The sequence below is a fragment of the Dromaius novaehollandiae genome, chromosome Z, assembly GCF_036370855.1.
Source record: "Dromaius novaehollandiae isolate bDroNov1 chromosome Z, bDroNov1.hap1, whole genome shotgun sequence".
Lineage (NCBI taxonomy): Eukaryota > Metazoa > Chordata > Aves > Casuariiformes > Dromaiidae > Dromaius > Dromaius novaehollandiae.
In genome coordinates, this window is record NC_088132.1 from 44348076 (window position 1) to 44371264 (window position 23189).

The 23189-nt window shown below is 35.6% G+C and overlaps 1 protein-coding gene across 2 annotated transcripts in view; it reads left to right on the forward strand.

Moving 5' to 3' along the window:
• The window catches only part of LOC112995245 (F-box/LRR-repeat protein 17-like), a 303486-nt gene that overhangs the window by 106325 nt on the left and 173972 nt on the right, over positions 1 to 23189 (forward strand). The gene's annotated exons all lie outside the window — the stretch shown is intronic.

Genomic DNA, 23189 nt, shown 5'->3' on the forward strand with positions numbered 1-23189 from the left:
GATTTTCTAAAATCTTTAAAAATGTACTAAAGTATAAATGAGCTTAGACTTTAGTAAAAATACTGAAATATAAACGTATTAAATGGAAAGGAAGTATCATCAAGCTCTTACTATATCCCTTTTTAACCTTTACGACTGTCTTTTATCTTTGTGGATTTAGGTCAGAGCCATATTATAACGTCAGTGGTTTTGAAAGCATTTAATTGCATTAGTTCTTTCTGTCTATAGGGGCTTATTTGCATATGCAGAATAAGGCTACTGTAATGGAAAATTTTAGCATGATTCAGAAAAAATGCTAAGAAAAAGTTGTAAATTTTAAAAGGCAGGAGCTTTTCAGGCTTTAATTGAAGTAATTTAAAATAGTATACTTTTCTGCATGCGTACTTTGAGTAAGACAGTCTACTTAGTGTCATCCAAACTGATCCTTGGCAAACTGTTCTTCAAATTACTATTTAATTGGAATGGGAAATGTGTGTTTTTAATTGTATGCCTATAACTATAATACTTCATTATCAAGTCTAATTACAATTTTGAGACTTAACAAGAGAAGGAAACCTTTGTCAGCAGTGATAGGAAACCTGCTATTGTGTTCAAACTTTGCAGATGGTTGATTTCTTTTGTCTCTGTAGTTATTTCCCCCCCCGCCCTTTTTTTAATTTTTTTTTTTCTGATCATACTTGTCTGTACTTTGTCAACATGTGACTGATTATTGAAATGCACCTACAAAGGACTATTTAAATTAGCTTCTGGATAAAAACAAACAAACAAAAAAAGACTTTGGAAAATAATTATTACTCTATTTAAATCTTATTCATAGACATTGTCATTTGGCAACTCAAGTATTTTTCCTGTTTCACAAGTGAGATGAAGTTCCAAATACTGGCCTTACAGTATGATGCTTCTCCTCCTCCTCCTCCTCCTCCTCCTCCTCCTCTTCCTCCCCCATTTCAACAGCAAATTTTAAAAGGCTGAAAACTAAACAATAGGAATGTGGATTTCTGTTAATCAAACACAAGCACTGGACTTCAATCAGCTTGGCACCAATTCAGCATAGTATTATGATCATACTCACTTTGAGGAGAAGAGCGATCCTTTGGGAATCCACAGGGCTACTCAGGTGCTTAATAAAGAAATTCAGCTGCCTTAGTAAATTGATGACTAAATCGTTCATTAATGATTTAAGGCAAAATGAACTTTATCTGTTTGGGTTTTGTTTGATGCCAAGCAATGGCTCTCAGAGGGGATGCTTTTCTGCATCTCATTGCCTCTGAGTGAACCTTTTGTTCATCATTGTTTCTACCACATGCAAGATAGTACCAATGTAAGATCTACCTGACTCACGGTAATAAAAAATAAAATTAGGTTAGTTTCCCGCTTTTTTCTCCCACACTTTGGCAAGTCTGCTTACTTATGAGCTCCATTTAGATAGGGATTGTATCCCAGAATTTTACAAAACTAACAAGTCACTTTGCTTTCTAGAATGTCTCATTTCTTTTGCCTTTAAAGTCTTGGAAAACTGTGTTTTCTTCCATCCTTTTGCTGCAGAATCCAGATGGAAGGAAAACTAGCAACTGTTTCATTTCTTAAAAAAAATCTGAGTAGTTTAAAGGTGCATCTATGAGTTTTCTGCTAAGGGTAGTAGAGTATTGGTAGGTTTTATGATAGAAGTAAATCACAGTTTTTAAAACTGTACTGTAGATTTCTTTATTGTTTCCAGAAATTCATAAAAATTCTTTCCACAAGCAAGGCTGTGGCCTCAGAACATTTGCAGTGCTCTCTTGCTTTTGACTTAGTGTTATATCAAATGCTGTGACCATTACATTTCTTGCTAAGTAACTGAAAAGAATTGCAGCTTTCAGAGTGCAAGACCTCTGTGTGGCAAATACTTACTAAGATTATGGTGCTGGGACTCCTTCACACATGCAAGAACTATTATTTTTCCTGTTTTGATTAAAGCTATTTTGTTTTAAAAAGTATGTGTCTGCAAGGCATACATAGAACAGTAAAAATTAATTTCTTTTTACTTAAGGCAAAAATATGTTCACTTGAGATAGTCTTGAAATTTGTTTTAACAACATATACAAAAAATGTCTCTTATAGTGACTTGTAAAACAGCCTCTTAAAAGTTGAGAGTTAAAGAAGATCTCAAAAGGACCTATTAGAAAAATCTAATTTTATGATTCCTTCTGTAAGTTTTACAACTCACTCAAAAGCTTCACCTAGTATTTATCATGTTGGTTTAATATATTGTAGAAAAATTCCTACTACTTGTTTCAAATACGAGCAAAATAAAACTTGCAAATTCTATTAGTATGTGTCATAGATTACCTCAGGTCTTTGCATTTGGACAGGAGTAAATGTTGGCTCTTTGTACATGGTGACATGAATAATATATGCTGAGATTTGATTTAAATATTCATTCCGCCTTAATGTTGTCATAATGACTGTTGCATTTGTTCTATCAAATTTCAATTGATGCAATAAAAATGGTGATGCCTAGAAATAAAGCTCCTGGCAGATTCAGGGAAATGCAGCATGATGGGCTGGCAAGAGTTTTCTGTGCGATTTTTCTGAAAAGTTTGGGGAACATCTGCAATGCATTGTATCTGTATGCATTGTATGGTCAAGGAGCAAGCAGCAATTAATCTACCATTCTGTCATGAATCTTATCACTGCAGCCTTGGAGTTACAATTCATTTCTACTTCCATATTACTAATTCACCTAGAGACAGACACTTAAAAGCTACAAAATCTTTAAGAGTATTTCTGCCTACTTAAGTCATCTTTCTAAATAAAACACATCCTTTGTAGTATTTGTACTGAATGTTTGTCAGCCTCTGATGTATCTGTGTTTCTTGTAATAAACATCAGGGAGCAGAGCACAGTGCAGCTTTTTTTTAACCATTAAGGTAAGGAATTTTATCCTGAGCTATACTGAGGCATTTTGGTGCCTGTAGCACTGCAAATCATCCAGTATAAGGGTCTGCTTGCATAACAAAATTAATTATAGATTTTTCCAGTCACAATACAATAGTTTCTTAGCCATTCAAGAACATTGTCTGGTCCTTCCTCTGTGGATGGCGGCAAGTATTATTGTCATAATATCTCAGGAGAGCTATGTAGATGGTAATTTGTCATGCCCTTGTTGTAGGTGACTTGTTAGCAGGTGCTGAGATTTGCAGCGCATCTGGAGGTTATTGAGAGTAAGCTGCAGCTGTGGTTCTGGAGGCAGGTATACAGTGTCTGCATCGCAGATGTACAGTATCATGCATAGTAAAACAGCAAGTAACATTGGTTGAGGAACTTGTAGTCCTATTGATTACTGCCATCAGGCCTCGTCGTGATGTGGTGGAAGATGAGCATCTGGGCGTCTTGCAGGTACATCCTTAAGTACAGGTGGGAAACCTGAATTTGGACTAATTTTACAATCTCTGAGAAAAGTACTGCCCTCCCTTGGTGCTTTCATCAAATGTCGCTGTAGATAAAACAGAGTAAATGTTATAAGGGGACAGCCTGTGCATACTGTAATGGTTAGGACTTATCAGTGAGCTTTCTGGCTGTAGTCCAAGGTGAAGGAACTGGGAAATACAGACTTTTGGACAAGATTAGCAGTCAGGATTTTAAGACATGGAAGAAGTTCAGCGGGAACATGGTAAATGGTTGGAAGCCAGGCCATAATCCTGAAAACTAAAATGTTTGTGCAGCAAAGTAGTCAGGAGAAAGGAGCCTTTTCTCTTTTGAGTCTCCCTCTGTTTTCTTTTGCTCGGTCTGTAATGCAGACTAATTTTCACAGGATTGAGTATAGTGAGTATAATATTTGTTGGCATAGAGCATATGGAGATTTCCACACTGTTACTTAGAAGAGTAAATTATTAACATGGCTTTCCATATGGTAGAGAAGCATTTAAAAAAATTTTTTGTCAGCTGCTGATGTGACTTCATTTGAACCCATGTAAACAACTTTGGGAGCACCTGGTCTGATCTGGATTTGCTGTGGGTAGAGAGTACAACGCTAAAGGTGGTCTCAGCAAGTGATTAGCTCACTGTGTTGAGTCCCAAAGGTGCCGGTGTATATGGATCCCCCAGTGCTTCGTTATCAGAAGAGAGCACCAAAAACAGTAGCCTAATAAACCACAGAATTAGTGAATGGCTGAAATATTTTCAGTTAAGGAAAATAGTATATTAAGGTGAATCTTTGTCTTCTTGAAAGTGTAAATCTTTACATATTGATGTGGAAATTGCATTTTAAAAGTATATTTATTAAAATAAACATAATGTAATTATCAATTTGGCTATGTTTTTGCACAAGAAAAAAAATTGTAGTTTTTCTGTGCCAACTATAGGTGCTAATGTTGCGTGTTGGTATTCATCACCTTTAATCTAACTGAAATGGAAATGTGCTTCAGGAACACTGATACTTACTCCTGTCACTTTGTATAACTTGGACCTGGGGATACAGTAAAGCCCTCCAGAAGAATAACTGTACTTGTATTATATGACATCTGTCATGAATTACTGTAGGAGAATGCTAGCATTTCTTAATTCTGATTTCATTTCCTCCTTTCAGTGTTATCTAAAAGATCATCTCCTTTGAGTCCTCTTGCATTTTTATATCTGCATACTTGTTGGATGTTTACAGACAACTACATCAAAAAGTTAAACTCCATAAAAAAAGTTTCATAATGTACCACCAGTGAATATTATTTTTAAAATTATTTCTCTTTTGAATATCATATTCTAATTAAATTTGTAAGAAAATTTGCTTTACCTTACATAGGTTTTTTTGTGAAATGAGTTGGAGGTGGAGTCTCAGATGTTTCAAATTTTAAAATATAGCATTGAAGTTGGACAAAGAAAGATAGCATACTTTAGTGAATTTCCTACTTTAAATTATGGGGCTATTTGTTCTAGAGATTATGAAAAAAATATATATGGAAAAACAATTCTTTGTGAGTAGTGTAGAAATTGCGTTAATTTAGGATCAGAGGTAAATAAGCAGATAAAAAGGGTCTAATCTTAAAGCAGAATCAGCGTGACTCCTTACCATTGATATCAAAGGGCATAAATTGGATCCTTTATTATTATTATTATTATTATTATTATTATTTTTAAGACCTCAGTTTAAAAAGTAGGTTGTCAGTTATACTCTGGGATGTGAAGTCACACAGGCAGGAAGGGTCTTTCGAGAACTCCTTGCTCAGAAACATGGAAATTGTATATTAAGAAGTTTTTAATCTTGAAATAACTGAAAACTTTCAAAACAAATACTAAATTTTCAATCTAAAGATTAGATGGAAAATACACAAATGTGCCATTAAAATCAAATGCTTTTCACTATTGCATTCTACTTATTATACTGTATTTATAATAGAGATAATGCTAATTAATAATTTAATAAGACTAATAATCTTTTTAGTGTCATATTTTGTGTGGACAAAGATGTTAACATTTACAAAATAAATTTTTAAGGTAATTTCCTTTCACATGCTATGTACAGTCAGTACTGCTGTAGACCTTGAGAACAGATGTTTATTTGATTGGAATGTATTTACAATAACTAATAGTAACTTGTTATTTTAAAATTATTGAATTTAAATTTTGAGTAAAATGTTATTTCATTTATTTATTTCAACAGAAAAATCCTTTTCTTTTTTTAATTCTGGCAAGTAGTCTTTTAGCATTTTCATGCTTCGATAACAACTGCAAAATGTGATGGACATGCACCATATTATATCTTAATATTTTCTTCCCATTCCTGCACTGTTCGCCCGACTGTGTGTTCACAATGCTGCAATAAAATAAAAAAAGATTCTATCAAATCTCTGTCAATTTGACTGTTCTGGAACCAGCTGGAAGCAACATTCTGGAAACGCAAATTAAGATATTCTGGCTGGTTTAGAGTTGCACTGTAGAGGCCACTAGACTTTTCGTTTTAATCTCAGTTTGGCAACACAGTAGGGTACTGAGGAAACCTCTTTTACCCTTTTCTTGATGCTGGTGCCTTGATACATCTTTATGGAAGCAATAGCCCAAGAAATCAGAGAAGGTTCTGTGGAATTTAGTATTATTACTTTTACCGAGCATTTAATCTGAACGGATGAAGGGGAAAATATTGTCACAGTAGGAAAAAAAAAAACATTTGGGAAAGAAATATTTTTTGTGTATTGAGTCAGTAAAGGCAGTGGAATGCAATACTAGTTACTGTCCTTAAAATATCACTTTAATACTTTATTCTATTAGGTGTAATAGGAGAAGAAATATTGACTATCTAGCATTTTTCATTTTCCTAATGTGTATAATCTGATAAAATAGGAAAGAGTTGCATTTAATCCAAATAGTGTTGGAACACATTTTTCCTTAACAATTATTATAGTTTATATTTTTAAATACATTCAGTAATGCTATGACTTTGTGATAAATATTATTCATTAAAATAATGGTTAAGTAAAGTGAGTTTATTATAGTATGGGGTAGGTTAGCAGCATCGTGACTTAGGGAAATCAGAAAACTCTGAAGTGGAACCATGGAAATATTCGCCAGGAATACATATACATATTGAAGTAAAAGTTGTCTTTCATTCGTATTATTGCTTTTTCTGCTAATTGTTTGGGATCCTTTTGACAGATGACAGTAAAGAATGTGTTTTCTTATAATCCCTGTCTTCTGTTATCACCTCAGTTCAGTTGTTTTATAACAACGCTCACTTGAATTATATCCAAAAGGGTTGACTTCTAGGATTTTTTCAATACTGATAAAGCCTGATACAACTCTACTAATAAATTTGTTTATGGTAATATCTTTGACCCAAATTTATGGAGAACTAAAAAGCAACAGTGTTGCATCTGATGAGCTGTCTCTACTATTTATATTCTGCCATAAATAAATGCAGTTTTATGCTATTCATTTCACAACTATTTACAGGTTGTAGGGGGTCAGTTATTTTCCTAATCAATTAAAATATGAAGTTGCGTGATTCTTTTTACTGTGATTATCCAAGTAGATATCCTGTGGTATTACATCACAACACTAAGGTAACATTTATGCCAAAATATTTCCATTGGTAGACTTGGGAGTTGTCACTCATTCATTATTTCAACAAATTAATATCATGTTTTAGTTTTTGCCCACATTGTGCAATACTGTGTAAGAATGGCATCTTACCATGCTCAGTAATGCAGAATAAAATTCCTGCAGAAGCTTGCAGTGACCATATTAGCATGCCATTCTGCATCTCTTTGCTTTAAATGATGTGTTACTTTTCAGTCCAGTCTCCAATTGGCTTGAAAAAGTGTAGGGGCACGGTCCACATCACAACTGTCTCGGAAATCGCAACGCTTATGAGAATTAGTACTCCTTTCAGCTTCTAGTAATAAGCCCTGAACCCATTTTAAAAATGCTTCTGAGAACAATTCATTTGGCATTGGTATCAAATGATTTTTATCCAAACATTTGATTGAAACAGATCATTCTCATACTGTCTGCGAAGCATAACCAAAGATAAAAATCACAATTCATTTCCTATGGTTAAGCAAAACTGTCTATTTAATAAGTCTGTAGCCTGTTAATTCTACTTCTGCCTATCACTGGTATTAAAATAAATGGCTTTTTTGGAATCATTTGCAGGTGGGAGCGGATGTTATCAGGAACAGTAAGATTTCCAAGATGATATGTTTTGCCACCATATTATCTTTCTTTATGTGCTTGAAGTGGGGAAAACAGTCCACTGTTGTCAAACAGCTGAAATGTATGATAAATGAAGCTCTGTAAATAGTGAAAATATGAGGAAGGTGATTAAGTCTGACAATTCTCATGTAGGAAACTTGAGATGATAAATATCCTCTGTGATTAGTTATTAATTTAGTGCAAGGGACTTGGCATCAGCCTAAACAATTTTATGAATTGTGGCATAAAAAAAAATTTAGAAGGTAGGTATACACTTGTTAAACGAAAGGAGAAATTGCTTGGATTTGATTGGTGATAATTAAAAATGGCAGACTTGACACAAATGTGGCTTGGTATTTTCTATATGACAGTCCTTACAGAAATTAAGAAAGGGCAATGTTCCCTGAAGGTATGGAAATGACAGCATGTTATAAATTGGAGTCCTTAGTGCATCATGAAAACTGAAAGGCTTTATATATATAATTTCTCTACAAATACAATATTTGCAGTGGTATAACTTGATGTAGTACAGAAGAATTAAAAAAAAAAAAAAAAAACCCTCAACTTACTGATGCTCAAAATGAAGATGCAGTCCTTATCACAGTTACAGTTGCATTCTGAGGTTACCATGTATAATTCACCATGCAGTCAGAATAGACAGTATTTGGAAAAAGAGAGAGAAAGTGACGGGTGTCTTAATGGTTTACTGCACTGACTATATTGTTTGGAGTCTGTCAGTATATCTATTATAAATTCTATTTTGAAGGGTGCATAATTCATCTTCTAAATTCCCTTTGGGCAGTTCACTGCTGCATGGATTATAAAGCCAAAATTAAATATTTTGCAATTTTTAACTTTTTTGTAAGTGAACATAGGATCCATGTTATTGGTGGGACATGCCATAATTGAAGCAGGAAATATGTATGATACGTATTTTAATTCTCTTTAACCCTTCAGTCAGTTTAACTCTGATTCCCTTGCTTAGTTTTTTCTTTTATTTTTTGTTAAAACCAAATAAGGATTTTTATGCTGAGTTTTCTATGGTTTGAATTGAACTGATAATGACTAGTTATAAGCGATGGTATTTTTATGTGTTTAGAATGCAAGATTAACCAATGAGCAGTGAATTGTGGAGGATTTGGGGTAAAAGAGATGAGAAATGAATGCATTTCTGAAGGGGTTTAGTTGAGCCCAAGGGAAAGAAGCATGATGAAACCAAGATGAGCTGACAGAATGAATGACTAGGTTGTTCTTCAATTGGCAGTAATAAAGAAATAAGGAATACAAACAGTAGCATAACCAGAGAGTGGTGAGCTGGGGTGATGCCTAGGCAGTGTAGGCAATGAACATCAAATGATGAAGCTAAGAAGAATAAAGGAAGGGTTATGTTGGGCTTGAGTCTGATTTGCTTCTTTGCATAGCCTGTGATCATGATCTGCTGATTTTCTAGATCAGAACCATGCAGGAGTGTTCTGAGACTTCCTTCAGTCCGTGCATCTAGTTTTCTATCCCACAGAGGGAGAGAGAAACTGGTATATACCTGTGTCCTGTGCCAGGAGAGAGCTGGGACTCAGCCAGCACGTGCACCTAGTTTTGGGAGGTGCGGAGGATTTCCAGACCTTACAGGTGTGATTCACACAGGGAAGACAAGGAACACCCCATCCACTCATCAAATGTGGTCTGAATTTTGCACTGGCAACCATTTTTATAATTTGAAGAGCATTCTGGTACTAACATTTGCTGTTGGAGTTGGTTTGGTTTTTTAATTGCTCAGCTAAGAACACTGAAGGCTGAATAAGGGAGCTTTACCATGGCAAACACCTTCCTTGCTGGCTGCTGATTTTTCAAGATTTGTCGTGCTACTTTTGGAAAGACCATCATCTTCTGATTCTGGAAAACGTACTGGCAAAGCAGGACCTAAAGAAGGTCCTAAAGGAGTAAAAGATACGCTGATGTGTTTGCTGGTGTTGGTATTGCATACAGTGAAGAATGAGAACATTTGGTTTCTGCTCTTGTTCTTCCCCTCCGCCAATACTACCTCCCCCTACTCTGTCTTATTTCTTGTCTTTCCTTTCCCTCCCTTTTAACTTTTCTGTAGTAAGAGTCTAATTTATCTAGCCAACATCATTTAATAGAATTGCTATGAGCCTGTGACAGTGGGACAGTTAAGAGCAGTGCTGAAAGTTGTGCACGGGGATGGGTTTGCCAGGTCCCAGATAATCCACACTGTTCTGTAGGCTGGTTGCAAACAACCCCTCTGCCCCATGATTTTCTTTCTTTAAAGAAATAGGATTAAACTCTTACCAACATCAATATCTGATCTTAACTACTTTTGTTTTTTACCAGAAGAGGATAGCTGTTATAGTATTTAATATCCTAAAAGACTGATGAAATACCAGTTTCTTTATAAATTCTCCCTATTTCTCCAGGGACATAACTAAAATACAGATCATACTAGTTTATATTTCAAGTTTTTGTCTGTATCTCAGTGAGCTTGAAATGTAATAATAAAGGGAGAAGCATCTTCTGGAGGAATTATGTATTACCCATAGTATTTCCTAGTTTCCTTCTGAAGTTCCCACAGGTCAGAAGGAAAGAAAGCTACAATGAACTACTAACCTACTTGGAAAGCTATTTAAATTGTGTGGCTAGTTTACAGCTGTGTATGTAGCAAAAGGAAAATAAAGAGATTTTCCTTCTGTTCCCCTTTGGGACAAGATTGTTCACAAATAGAAATGTCAAGTCCTTAATGCATAAATGCTTTAATTCTAGTCCTACAAAATGAAGCAGTGTACTTTCACATGAATGTTCTATAAAAGTCAGCAGATCAACAAGCCGTCCATGATATGTCTTACAGCACACACAAAACTTTGTGCTCGTGAAACATGCCTTACACTTGGCATTTGAGGACAGTGAAATTAAAGTTCTGGTATGTTTTTTGGCATACTATATTTTGATATTTTTTTCAATGTATTTATTTTCAGTTATTTTTCTTTCACACTATATATTTCTTAAAGTTGTGTTTTTGTTTCTTTGTTTTCTTTAATTTCATATGTTTACTGTATGTATACATACGTATATGTGCATATATAGTGTGTGTGCGCATAACAGAGCTCTGAACATTGTGTACTATGCTTTCTGGGTGGGTAATAACAGATTTTTGCACTTGTGTAGGCTTACTAAATGTGTTGAATGAACGCTTACTAATTTGAGAGTTTAAAAGTAACTACTAAGTAGAATGTACAAGAAAATATTTCTGTCAAGATACCTATTACAAAATGAAATCAGATTTTTCTCCCAGGAGTTTTGTCGGTTTGGACCTGTTCTAGTGGATGCATTTTCCAAGATTGTTTCAATGTAAAATAAGCAAAAATCAGACATGTGAAGGTGCATTTCTCAAAAGCAGAAGTTAAGACTGAATATCCTGCTTATATTTAGATAAGAGTTATATGCAATTTAGTTTCTGAATCTGAGGGACTAAAATTTTTGTTTGCTTCAGGAGCAACATAATGTATCAGTCAATACCATTTCATTGAAGCCATGCTTTCAGATTAAGATTGACCAAGAGATCAGGCATGCTAGATGCATCCTGAGTGCCAAAACCTGAGGCAGGTTGCAAGAAAAAGGCAACTTTTTTTGTTTGTTTGGTTTTTTGATCCTGACTGCTTGATTACTGTGACTGAGAATGTATCTGTTTACATTGTTCAGAGTAAAATGCATGCTTGAAGTATTTACTTACTGGAATCTTTTAAGATAAATTTTACTTGCAAAGCCTAGGTATCGTTCTGTTGTAGAAGTTCCTTTTCCATGCTGACCTTGGCAACTATCTATCAACAAGGCACAACAATAAGCTTGTTAGACTGAACAGTGAATAAAATATTACTAAGAAAGGCCTGTCAGATGGCATTCAAACATTCATGCAGTCTTTTTAGATATTGAAAGTAGTTTCCTACTGTGAATAAAATACTTAAAGCAGAAGGTTTTACCTTCTGAATTTGATAGGTCCATTGTTTATCCTCTACATATGTATTTCACTTGATAGTTTTCAGTTGTAGCTTTTTACTACAAATTTGTATACAGTGCTTCTGATTTTTTTCTTTAGCGAGTCTCTAAATTGAGATTTGTAGACTATTGAGAGAGTGGGGATTTTTTTTTTTTAAAGAATTTTATATTGGCTGGATACTTTGTTATATTTGCTTTTAAAAAAATACAAAAACCATGAAGACATGAAACTGGTTAAAAATTCAGAAGAATAAAGGTATGTTATGCCTATTCTTGTTCTCTTTACTAGTATGTGACCCAATTCACTAAAAATAATTCAAATAGAATAGTGTGAATCTGTAGTTGCTTAGTCTTTTCATATAAACGTCCAGGTGAATTTGACTTCCGTGTTCTAAATGTTGTATAAAGTGGTTTAAATTGTGCTTTTAGCTAATAATAAAGTAGTATAATTGAGAATTTAAACTTTTTAGAAAGTGTTTCCCTAATCTGTATAGCAAAATGTAGTCACATTTCTACTTTCAGACATATTAATTAAATATTGGCCGGCTTCATTTGGCCAGGAAGGTTTGTGCCATCCTTTACCATGTCAGCAGGGGAAAAATAAGATGTGTGTGCAGCAGCTTTCATCCATTAGTTGTCTCTGGCCTGGGAGACTGTGGCAGGAATTTGGAATGATATTAGACTCCCTTGGGGCAGCCAAACAAGAAATAAAGTATATTCTGTGCAACATAGTTGTTCTCAGTATTCTCCATTCGGACTATTTTCCTGCCTGTTTTTGGCTTCTTTCTTGGCAGCAGCAGCGGAAGAATTGCTGATATTTGTCAGAGCTTGTGGCTGACTGTGATGGGCATTCCTGTTTTTGCGTAGTAAGAGTAGCAACTCAGAAATTATAAGATACCTTAAACTCTCAGTTCATAGTTGGATGAAGAAAATCCATTTTATACTAGTACCTTGTAGACTTCTAGGACAAAATAATTTCTTTTAAAAATGTAAGATTCACAATTCAAAAGAGCAGAAATGAAATAAAAATACAAGTGAAAGCTGGTGGGTTGGGTTTTTTTTCCCTTTTGTTTTGTTTTTTTGAGGACTTTACTTTTCCAGGCTAGGGCTGTTTTTCTTGTCTGTTGTATTTAGATACATGTACCTCTTGCAGTATCAATTAATCACTTTCACAAATCGTATTTCTACTCTGCAGCTCAATGAATTACACAGTCTGCATAAATTACATTTGAAAGAGTGAGTATAATATAGAAACATTCTTAATACAGTTCATTAGAAATAACCTCTTATATATTCTCTGATCTCCTCACCTGTAAGGACAAGCACTTACTTTCAGGCATGCTCAGATATAACTATGATTTTGTCTTAAGCATGTGCTCTAAAATAGTAAAAGATATAAATACGAATAGATTTTTGTGTCATTCTTTCTTTAAAAATGTTTGGCTATTCTGTTACTGCATAGCAAGAAGTACTTCACTACTCTGATTTCATTTTCTAAGTAAAATAGTCTTGTTTTGAAAAAAGTTTTATCACAATATCGAAGGTCATTGATCATTAGTGTAGATTTGCTTAAGTTTTTAAAATTCTCGAGGCCAAGTTTTAAAATAAGCATTTCAAAAGAATTGCCAATAGCACATACAGTTGTAGTATGGTTTATATTGTTTTGACTTACTGCTTTCCTATGCAGTATGCATATATCTCTGAGATCTTGACAGTCAATATTGTCAATTATTGGCTGAATAAAGTTTGTGGAAGTGTGTCCTGATACACCCTGACCAAAATGATGGTATAAATATATCTATGGATCCACATATCTAATGAATTTTATGAATTAAGCTGAAGCAATGTCAAACTATGATTATTTTTAAAAAGTGGTACAGGAGTTCGAGTTTGAATTTTTGCTGTTATATGCAATTTTTAATGAAAATACTGATCTAATAACATAGAAATTTAAAGATAATTATTTATTTCTAAATCAATTTTTATGGATGGCTTGGTCTCCAACTACTGTTCCAAACATGTCACTCCAATAAGTACGAAACTGTACTATAATGCATAGGAGTATAAAATGTCTACCTTTTGGGAAAAAAAAAGGAATGTGTGATTTTCACATTGTTTTTCATTTTTACTTTGTTGTAACATCTTCTGTTTTATATAATCTCTTCCATAATTTTACATTACAAATGGCACTAAGTGAAGGATAAACTTTGTCAAAAACTTCCTAGACCATTTGCATTTTTTTTATATGTGATGCCAAAAAGCAAGCAGCCAGGATAGAAATAGTAACAGGTGCAGGGTTTTTTTTAATTTTTTTTTTTGTTTTTTTTTCCTCTAGATCTTGCCCTAGTCTCTGGCCCTGTAGTTTACAGGTTTATTCAGATGTTAATGATTGTTTGTTCTTTATTGGCTTCAATCCAGATTCCGTTGTTGACACATCTGACAGTAACGGAATGTATTCTCTAACTTTGCCCCGCGTTCCTCTGAGATTTCTGTTTGTATAGGCATAAATATCATACAGTACTGTTGAGAAAATAGTCTCTTTTTTTAGCCTATATATGTCTTTTGGAAGAGAGATTACTTGTGTGATTATAAAGTGTCATTTAAAATGTAGCTCAACTTTTTTCCTGGTAAATTAGGACTTCTCAAACAAGTAACCGTGCTTTAAGCAAGAATTACAGCTGGAGTTAAACTATGCTGCGTTTGAGATAATTTCATGTTGCCGCGAATGCGTTCTGTGATCTCCAGGTCACAGTGCATAGCTGTGGCTACTTGGTTGGGCCAGAAGAAAATAGCAGCGCTCCTGCAGCTGGGAACAGTTACATGGACTAGAGTTGCACCTTGACGGGAGCTGTGATCACTGGGAAAGAATCGGGATGGTCTGAAGGCTCCTTGGCTGCCCTCAACCCCTCCGCGCAGTGTGGGTAGCGGTGACACTAGCTGATGCTGCTCACTCAATTTCCGCTCTGGGCAATTTTGACTCACTGGTACTTGGCTTTCTCAGGGCGTCTGTCTTCACCGTACTGCTGCTCCCTGCAGATTCACTTAATTGTCCTTTAAAAAATTCGTTCCCTCGCCAACAATCATCTTTTCTAATTTGTTTGCACTCTATGTCTTCCACCCTTTATTTATCTTTATTATCTTTTTTATATTCTCTATTGTTAGCATTTTGAGCCACACCTGTCCCAGTATGGCATTTAACAGTCTCCAACCTGTTGGAAAGAGGTGGCTCAAGCAGTATGCCCTAGCTCTGTGAGGAGCGAGAGGGCGGGCTTGTCTATGCCTTTATCTCTTAGTGAATTTGTCGTTATACAGTGAGAAGCTCTGATTGTAGACCCTGCATGCTACTGTAGGGCAATGGATGAGCAAAACTGGTCTTGTGGTACAGTTCTTGGGTAATTCAGGTGATGATTTTCATCTAATAATTTCCGTAGGCAAGCCCAATTTTTACAGCCCCTGAGTCATAAGACAAGGACTCCGAAAATGAGATTACACCTAAAATGTGTCACTGGATCTCCAATTTCAATTCAGGAAATGATTTTATCACACTTTATACCTTCTTTTTACATAGGTACTTCGAGTATTACTTACGAAGGTAAAATAAAGAGCAGAGCAAAATAAAATTTCCCCTCCTGAGACTGCAAATTGTGCTAGTCACTGTATCAGGAGAGAATGCCATATAATCGCTCTTTCTCGTTTGCATACTGCCGATTGCCTGTCACAACTAGTCTCAGCAAGTGTCTGGAAAATAGTGGCATTAAATAGATACTTGCCTCAAAGTAACTTTCATTATAGCAAAAACTTAGAGCTCTTGCTTCAGGAAATATAAATAGGTAATTCTTTAGGTACCTTGGAGGAGAATCAGCTCTCAGATTCCATTATCTTAAAATCCATTTCTTGTATAGTTTAGGTGAGTAACTCCAGCCATGTTCTCAGTTAAAAAATAACAGTTGAATATCAATACACTTGTAAATCTCTTGAGACAAGAGTGGCACAAAACCCCCTCAATTTTTCGAAACAAAAATTATTTCAACAAATATGTGCAATATTAATTATTATTACAAGATATCTCCAGAATGTGAGACTTAGAGATGTTTTAAACCATTATTTTTACTCTGGTTAAATAGAGATTATCTTTCTGTCATAAACTTTTCATCTTATAATGTAGTATTTTAGTGCTTTCTGAGCTTCAGGAGACCAATTTTTGCACTGAAATGTGAAACATATGTATGCATAGTGTATGTAATTTGTTCTGGAACTTCAAAGTGAGTTTTTGAAGAGAATTTTCTATAGAGACAATATGTTATGAACATAAAGAAGTTTTACTGATAAATATGAAGTGTCAAGACTTTTAAAGTCATGCTTCAAAATCAAATAGTATTTGAGAAATATTAGATTAAGACTCATCATATCATATCATTTTATCTGTTTTATGAATTGAGGCTCAGAAACTTGATATAAATTCCCCAAGCTCATAGCAACATCACCCTTTAAAACAGGATCAAAATCCTAATTATGCTTACGTATTCCACAGGAAAGTCATTTAACTGGTTTTTCCACCTGTAGTTTGCAAGCAGCTGTCTTTATCCACCTCATGAAGTAGTTTCTTCTTAAAAATACAATACTCTGTAATGTCCCATTAACAATCATGACTATTGTTTGATTAAGTGTAGCAGTGAGAGCAGAATATATTATTGTTTTGTCATCTCACTTTTTGGCATCACACAGTAAGTACCTGCAGAGGAGAGGAATGTTTAATGAAAATGAGGAGAACGTTCGAATATAGAATTAGCCAATGTAAAATCGAATTATGAAGAATCTCTAAATCTTCTTAACCTGCACAGGTTATTTAGACAGTGTCTGTATGAAGCCAGATACTTATTTTACTACTTACAAAACAAGAACTGTAAGTTTCAGTGAGCCAAAGGGTATGTGAAAATGTGAATTGCCAAGGAAAAACTCTTGATCATGGTAACATCGAAGGACACCAGTGTTTACTTATGACATGGTAAAGGGTTACTTGAGGGAGTAGATGATGTAGAGTGTTTCAAATGTATTTGTCACTTTTCATTATAATATATGATTTAAAAGAATTTTTTTCATTCTAGCTTTTGCTCATGAGTTAAAGTGTAAAATATTGTTCTGCTTTAGCATCAATGTGAAGAGGTGATTGAGAATCTTTTCCTTTGCTTTTTATTTAATATGTGTGGGAAATGATAGAGGTGGTGATTTGTCTAATTGCTCTACTGTAGTTACAATTATAGAGAAAAGGTCAGTCTAGTTATTGCCAATTAAACTAGGAAAAAAACACATTTATAGCCCTGAAGAACCATTATGTCAGTTTTATGCTGTTCATCAGCATATAACATGTTTTCGAGGATCTATAAATCTTATCTTACTTGGTGTTACAGCAAACTCACTCCATTACAAGCATTTGGTGCTGTAGAGTAGAGATAACCCTAAGCATCATCTGTTAATTGCACATTCTTTCATTGTCTCATGTTTTTCAAGACTAATGTAAAGTAAAACCTGGCTATTGTAATGAGTAGAAATGGATTTGCCAGACTGTGGTTTGACCCTTCTATTTTTACACATTTAACATATGATGAGTGACATTATAAAATCTGTAGCTTGTAGTTTTTCTGCCAAGTTGTGTTAGCAGCAACATCAACAAATGTCTAGGGGTAACTTCTTAAAAATACGAATGCTCTGCTTTAGGTATCCGCCTTGAGCTTTGGGAAAGTTTAATGTCTCCTATGGGTACCACTGTAGGGAATACTACTACTACTACTACTACTACTACTACTATTATTATTATTATTATTATTATTATTATTATTTTTTGTTAAGGGCTCTGGGTACTGTGGTTACGCTAAGTGGTAGGAGACAAGCTGGTGAGAAAAGATGAAAACAGCAAATCAGCCATGTATTCATTCAAATATTGAGTGAAATTCCCACCTTTATGTTTGGCCAGTAGTCTTTTTGTCTTAATTTACTGTCTTCTAGTATGATCGCGTAGTGAGTGTCCTTTTGATGTCTTCCTCCTCTTTTTCACTTTCCTGGTTTGCTCATGGGAAGAGTTAGGTTAATGAGCAAGCGTGCCTTTGTTTTCTTTGTGTCTTTCTCCTTTTTTACCTTTACCAATTCTGCTTCTGCACTTCTCCTTGTCATCTCTAGTGACGCTACCATCTCCATATGGGTCTGGTTGAACACTTGAGCTGTCACTGACTGACCTAGTGAGTTTAGCTCTATGGATGCTTGCTAAATACTCTTTTTCAATATAAACTGAGCTTTCTCTGCTTTGCAGCTTTTTAGGGAGCAGTTATGATTTTTTTCATTGCTTGTTGCTGTGCAGGTTGTGCTTAGCTCAGCCCTCGCAATCTGTCTTCTGGCTGTAAGAGTGCAGGCTAGTATTTTTGAGTATGGAGGACCTTTGCACAGCAATAGGAATAAAGGGAAGTATTGTAATGGGTTCAAGTCCTGTTAAAGCAAAATTTGTCATTAAAAATTGGGACCTTCAAAAAACACTTGAGTCTTCTCCAGCAGTACAAAAATACATTATTGCTGTTGTTTGCCTCTTATGCAAACTTTTAGGAAGACTTTAGCAGCTGGATGCAACAAAAGTGAGGAACAGCATGGCTTCTTGTTAGTAGCTGCAGTAATAAACTTCTGACTTGCACTTGCATTGAGATTATAGGAGAGAGTGGGAACAGTAAAGACCACGAAAACTATATTTTTCCTAGTTATTAAAATATGCAAGAGAATTTGATAAACTTATTTTTACTGGTTAAAGGCAATGGAAGCTTTAGTAGAGCCATATGTGTCATCTCTGAATTTTCGATATAATCATAGAGTAATTTAGGTTTGAGGTCATGTGATCTAACCCCCTGCTCAAAGCAGGTCCAACTTTGAAGTTAAAATTAGTTATTTACTCTTTGGTAAATAACTATCAGAAGAAGTTTATCAAATAGCTATGATAATGTGAGCTCTCTCAATTGGTTTTCTTACTATTGCTCTCAAGATACTTTTGCTTTGCTAGTAATCTTAATGAACTTGGCACGTATTCTTGTGAATCAGTCTGCTCCTTTTCTGACAGAGATTCTGTTCAATTGCTCTTTAGCCACCAAAATATCTCCATTTCATCTAGGCTCATTCATGTTATATATAGCTATGAGGAGGGGTCTGACATGTTTGTTACATAACTATCTCTGATGCACTATCATTTGATGTTAACAGAACTTAGGAGTATAAATTAATGCAGAATGCAATGTCTACTTCTCTAGAAGTGTGCCTTATTGAAAACACGTGAATATACCTATTTTTTTCTGGATTAGTGATAAAACTGTTCCGTGACTGTAACGGCTTCATCCCTGAACAGAAGCCATCTTTTTTTATTTATGATTTTTCCATGTTTATGGTCAGTGAAGTTATTTAAAAATGTCAAATATACTTGCTGGAAAGGGTCTTGTGCTAGCATGTTGACTGAGAAGACTGAATATTTTTACTCTGAAGTTCCTAAGCATAAAGGCCATTACCTTTTTCTGTTTAGAATGTGTTGAAGTAAGAGTGATAGCTTTTTTTAGGAATGCTGGTAAGTAGCCATTTTTCCTGAAATTTCTGGCTCCTTTTCTTGATTAATATTGATTATGTGAATGAGAAATGCTTTGGTTTTGAGTTCTGTTGAAATTACAATGAGTTTTAATAACAAGTATTTTATTTTAAATTCTACCTTTTTACAATGCTAACAAAGTATTTTGCTCAGCAGCTTGAAATCTTGCATTGACACTTATACATATATGTAAATATATATGTATATAATAACACACGTGCACGCACCCACAACCCACACATACCCACACTTACCTGCAGGTGCACGTGCGTGCACGCAGGGGTGCACACGCCTGCGCAGGCAGGCACACATGCAGGCGAACACAGGTGCGCGCACGTGCACATACGCGTATGCACGTGCACCCTAAAGGGCACATGTACACACAAGGGCGCATGCATGCACACACCCACATACACATGCGCACACACACACACACACACAAGGCTGCAGGTGTGCACAGATATGCGCAGACACACGCAGAAATGCTCATGCCGACACACACAGAGACACATGTAGACACACAAGCACACCTGTCACACACATGAATACATGCAGACATGAGCATGCACTGCACGTGCGCATGCATCGCATGGAGACGCAGACATTCACGCACGCGCATGCACACATTACACAGACACGCACATGCACACAACATGCATGTGTGCAGATGTGCGCACACAGATGTGCGCACACATCACAGATGCAGACATGCATAGATACACGTGCACACATATATGCACACATCACGTGGATGCACAGGCGCACACGCATATGCATGCATGCATATACACGCACGCATATACACGCGTATGCATCCATGCCCACAGACACGCCCACTCAGACGCCCGTGCACACGCAGACATGCATGCGCACACATGTATGTGCACACATATGCACACGCAGACACACAGACGCATGCACCCCCCCCCCACGCACCCCCCCCCCCACAGACACTGATACAGATGCATACACGTGGACATATACGCAGACACCCCCCCCGCCCCCTACGCACGCAGATACACACACACACATTCTTGAACTTTTTAGTGCATCTCTAATAAAGCTGAAAGGTCACAAATAAATATAGTTGATTCTTCTCCTTTCAGATGACTTTACCATCTTATTTCAAACTCAGTTAAATGGTTTATTTTGAAAGCTAGTCTCACTTTTTATTAGGTTTTTTTTTCCTTTTTTATTTAACAAAATGAGACTAGCGTCTGTTACGGGAAGAAAAAAACTGGATTACAGAGCACTGGCACAGGTTGCCCAGAGAGGCTGTGGAGTCTCCAACTTTGGAGATATTCAAAAGCCGCGAGGACAGAGTGCTGGGCACCATGCTGTAGTTGACCCTACTTGAGCAGGGGGTTGGACTAGATGATCTCCAGAGGTCCCTGCCAACCTCAACCATTCCACGATTCTGTGATTTGTTTGCATATTAATTAAAATTTTACTGTCATTGCTATCTTAAAAATCTTTATGAACCTTTTGGAATATTTTTCCATTCTTTATGAAACCATAACATGACAAAGAAAAATCATCAATCATAAAACCAGAACTTGAAGGAATAAACAAGAATTAACCTACTCATTGATTTTGTTGTTGTTGTTGTTATAAATCTTCTTACTCGAGGGCTTTTTCTGTGCTGTGCTAGAAGCTGTGTGTGCTGGAGACCCATATTCTCTATGTAGGTAAACATCAGTAACAGCTGCTTAGAAATTGGTGAGATTATACTACTATAACATTGGTGTATTAGTGAAATTAATCTTACAAATCTTTATATTGAAGGTAAATAATCTGAAATGGTTACAGAGTTATAGCAAAAGATAAGATTGTCACATATTCCAGAAATATTCCTAAACAGATAATAAGGCTAGACAAAGAAGTATTTTATAACATAACTAATGGTTTTGAATCTCACAAATAATTAAGCTAGTGTTGATATAGTATGTAGCAAGGAAGAGAGCATGTCTTAACTATGATACTGTAGTTTTTCTACTTTCTTTTCTCTCCTTACTCCCCTTTTCTTTCACTTTTCATCCTCACCAGGACATATACATGAAACAGAGGTGAGTTACCAGGATAATTCAATATAAGTGCACTCTTGGCAGCTGTGGGATTGTGGGCTGCTGCTATGAGTAGTGTTTCTATACATGGGCTTGAAAATGTGCTTTGTGCTCAGAGGCTGTTGACACCATTTCTCATATGAAAAAAGTTCAATGTACAGGTCTGTCTTACTTGAAAATTCTGTTCTTACTCAAATAAGAATAAGGAAAAAATGAATTTTAAGCAAAGTATTCAGGAAGTGGAAGGATACTAAGAGGTTAATAAAATTGGAAGTAATTTCTAAATAGTTGCACCAAAATGGATAGGTTGTTGAGGGGCAAGCTGACAGAGAAAATGAGAACCAATTTAGTGGAAATAGAACAAATGCATTTTAAAGACTGACAGTTACAGTCAAGTTTAAAGTTGGTATTGAAGTTGATAGTGGCTTTCTTTGTGAAGTGTTCACTAGAGGAACATAGAATACTATAACAATCTATGATTAGGTATTTGAAGTCCTGATTTCTTGCTCATTAATTTTTTTGTTGCTTTCAATGGAAATCACTCAAGATATAAAAGTGTGAAGACTAGGTTCCTACACTTTTCAATCATAATGAAAAACCCTTGACTGTTTCTGCGAATAAGCCAATTACCAATCCACATGCCTGAAAAAATCCTAAGAGAAAAGCTGAATCTTTCATCAAACCTTAAAAAGAAAGATTCTCACTGTGTCAGACCACAGGTTGTTGTCTTATGTTGCCAAGATGTAATAGATGAGCTTTGTATGTCAAATTTTGTACTTTGAATCAAAATTAATAAAAAACTACTGTAGTGTACAGCACACCTAATCATTAGCTGCCTGTATTCATGCAGAGTCAGGAGCAATCTAGTTAGAAATATGACTTTGACTTAACCTCTCAATTAGGCCTTTACCATCAGAGGCATTTTTGCTAACATATGGTAAGAAATGTGCTGCTGAAAGATGGATTGCTAGTCTCTAGCAACGTGATGGAGATGTTCAAAGAGGTATTCAGGACAGTGGAGGCATCTAGAATCTCTCGAAGGCAGAACCATGTTTAGAAGGAAGACCGAGAAGAGTAACGAAAGGCAGCAGGGTGGACAGCTGCTTAGAAGTGGGCCTAGAAGAACAGGAACAGTGAGTCAGCTGCATTTTTTTTTTTTAACCTAATGCGTAAATTGACATGGTTCAAAAGAACATGTATGCAGCAGAATGGCGGTGCAGCCTCAGTTCCTGGTGAAGCTTTCACCCATATATCGCCGACTGCCAGTCCTACCAGGCTCTCTTTAGGTTTCTGGACAACTTTAACATTGGTATATTTGGCTAGAGGAGATTTTGGAGTCTTCTAGCTTTCCATCATTTACTCTGTTTTGATCCAGCATTTTTGCCGTGATACATTTCTGATCACTTCCTTTTCAGGGCTTGTGGGGAAATTCTCTTGGAAGGCTAAACAGATGTAGACAGATCTGGATGCTCATACTCTGTGTACCTTTGTATAGCATCTTTTTTTGTTTTTTTTTTTTTTTTCCTTTCCTGTTGTGTGTGGGGTTTTTTTGGTTTTTTTTTTTCTTTTTTTTTTAAACACACATTGGCAGCTGGTCTAATTGGCTGCATCTGATGCAGCTGGTATTACTAGGAACTTAGGAACTATGCCTCAGTAAATTGCAGGTTTTGTGGCTGGGAAGTGGGAGAGAAGAATGAAGATCTTGTAAGACTGTGATCTCCTCCCTATTTTCCAAAAGTAGGAATAAGCTGAGATTATGATTGGGGCTAGATATTATTACATGTTATGCCTAGATATTTATATTTATTTATTTATAAGTGACTTGCAGCTGTTGCTTATCTCATTCATCCTATGTT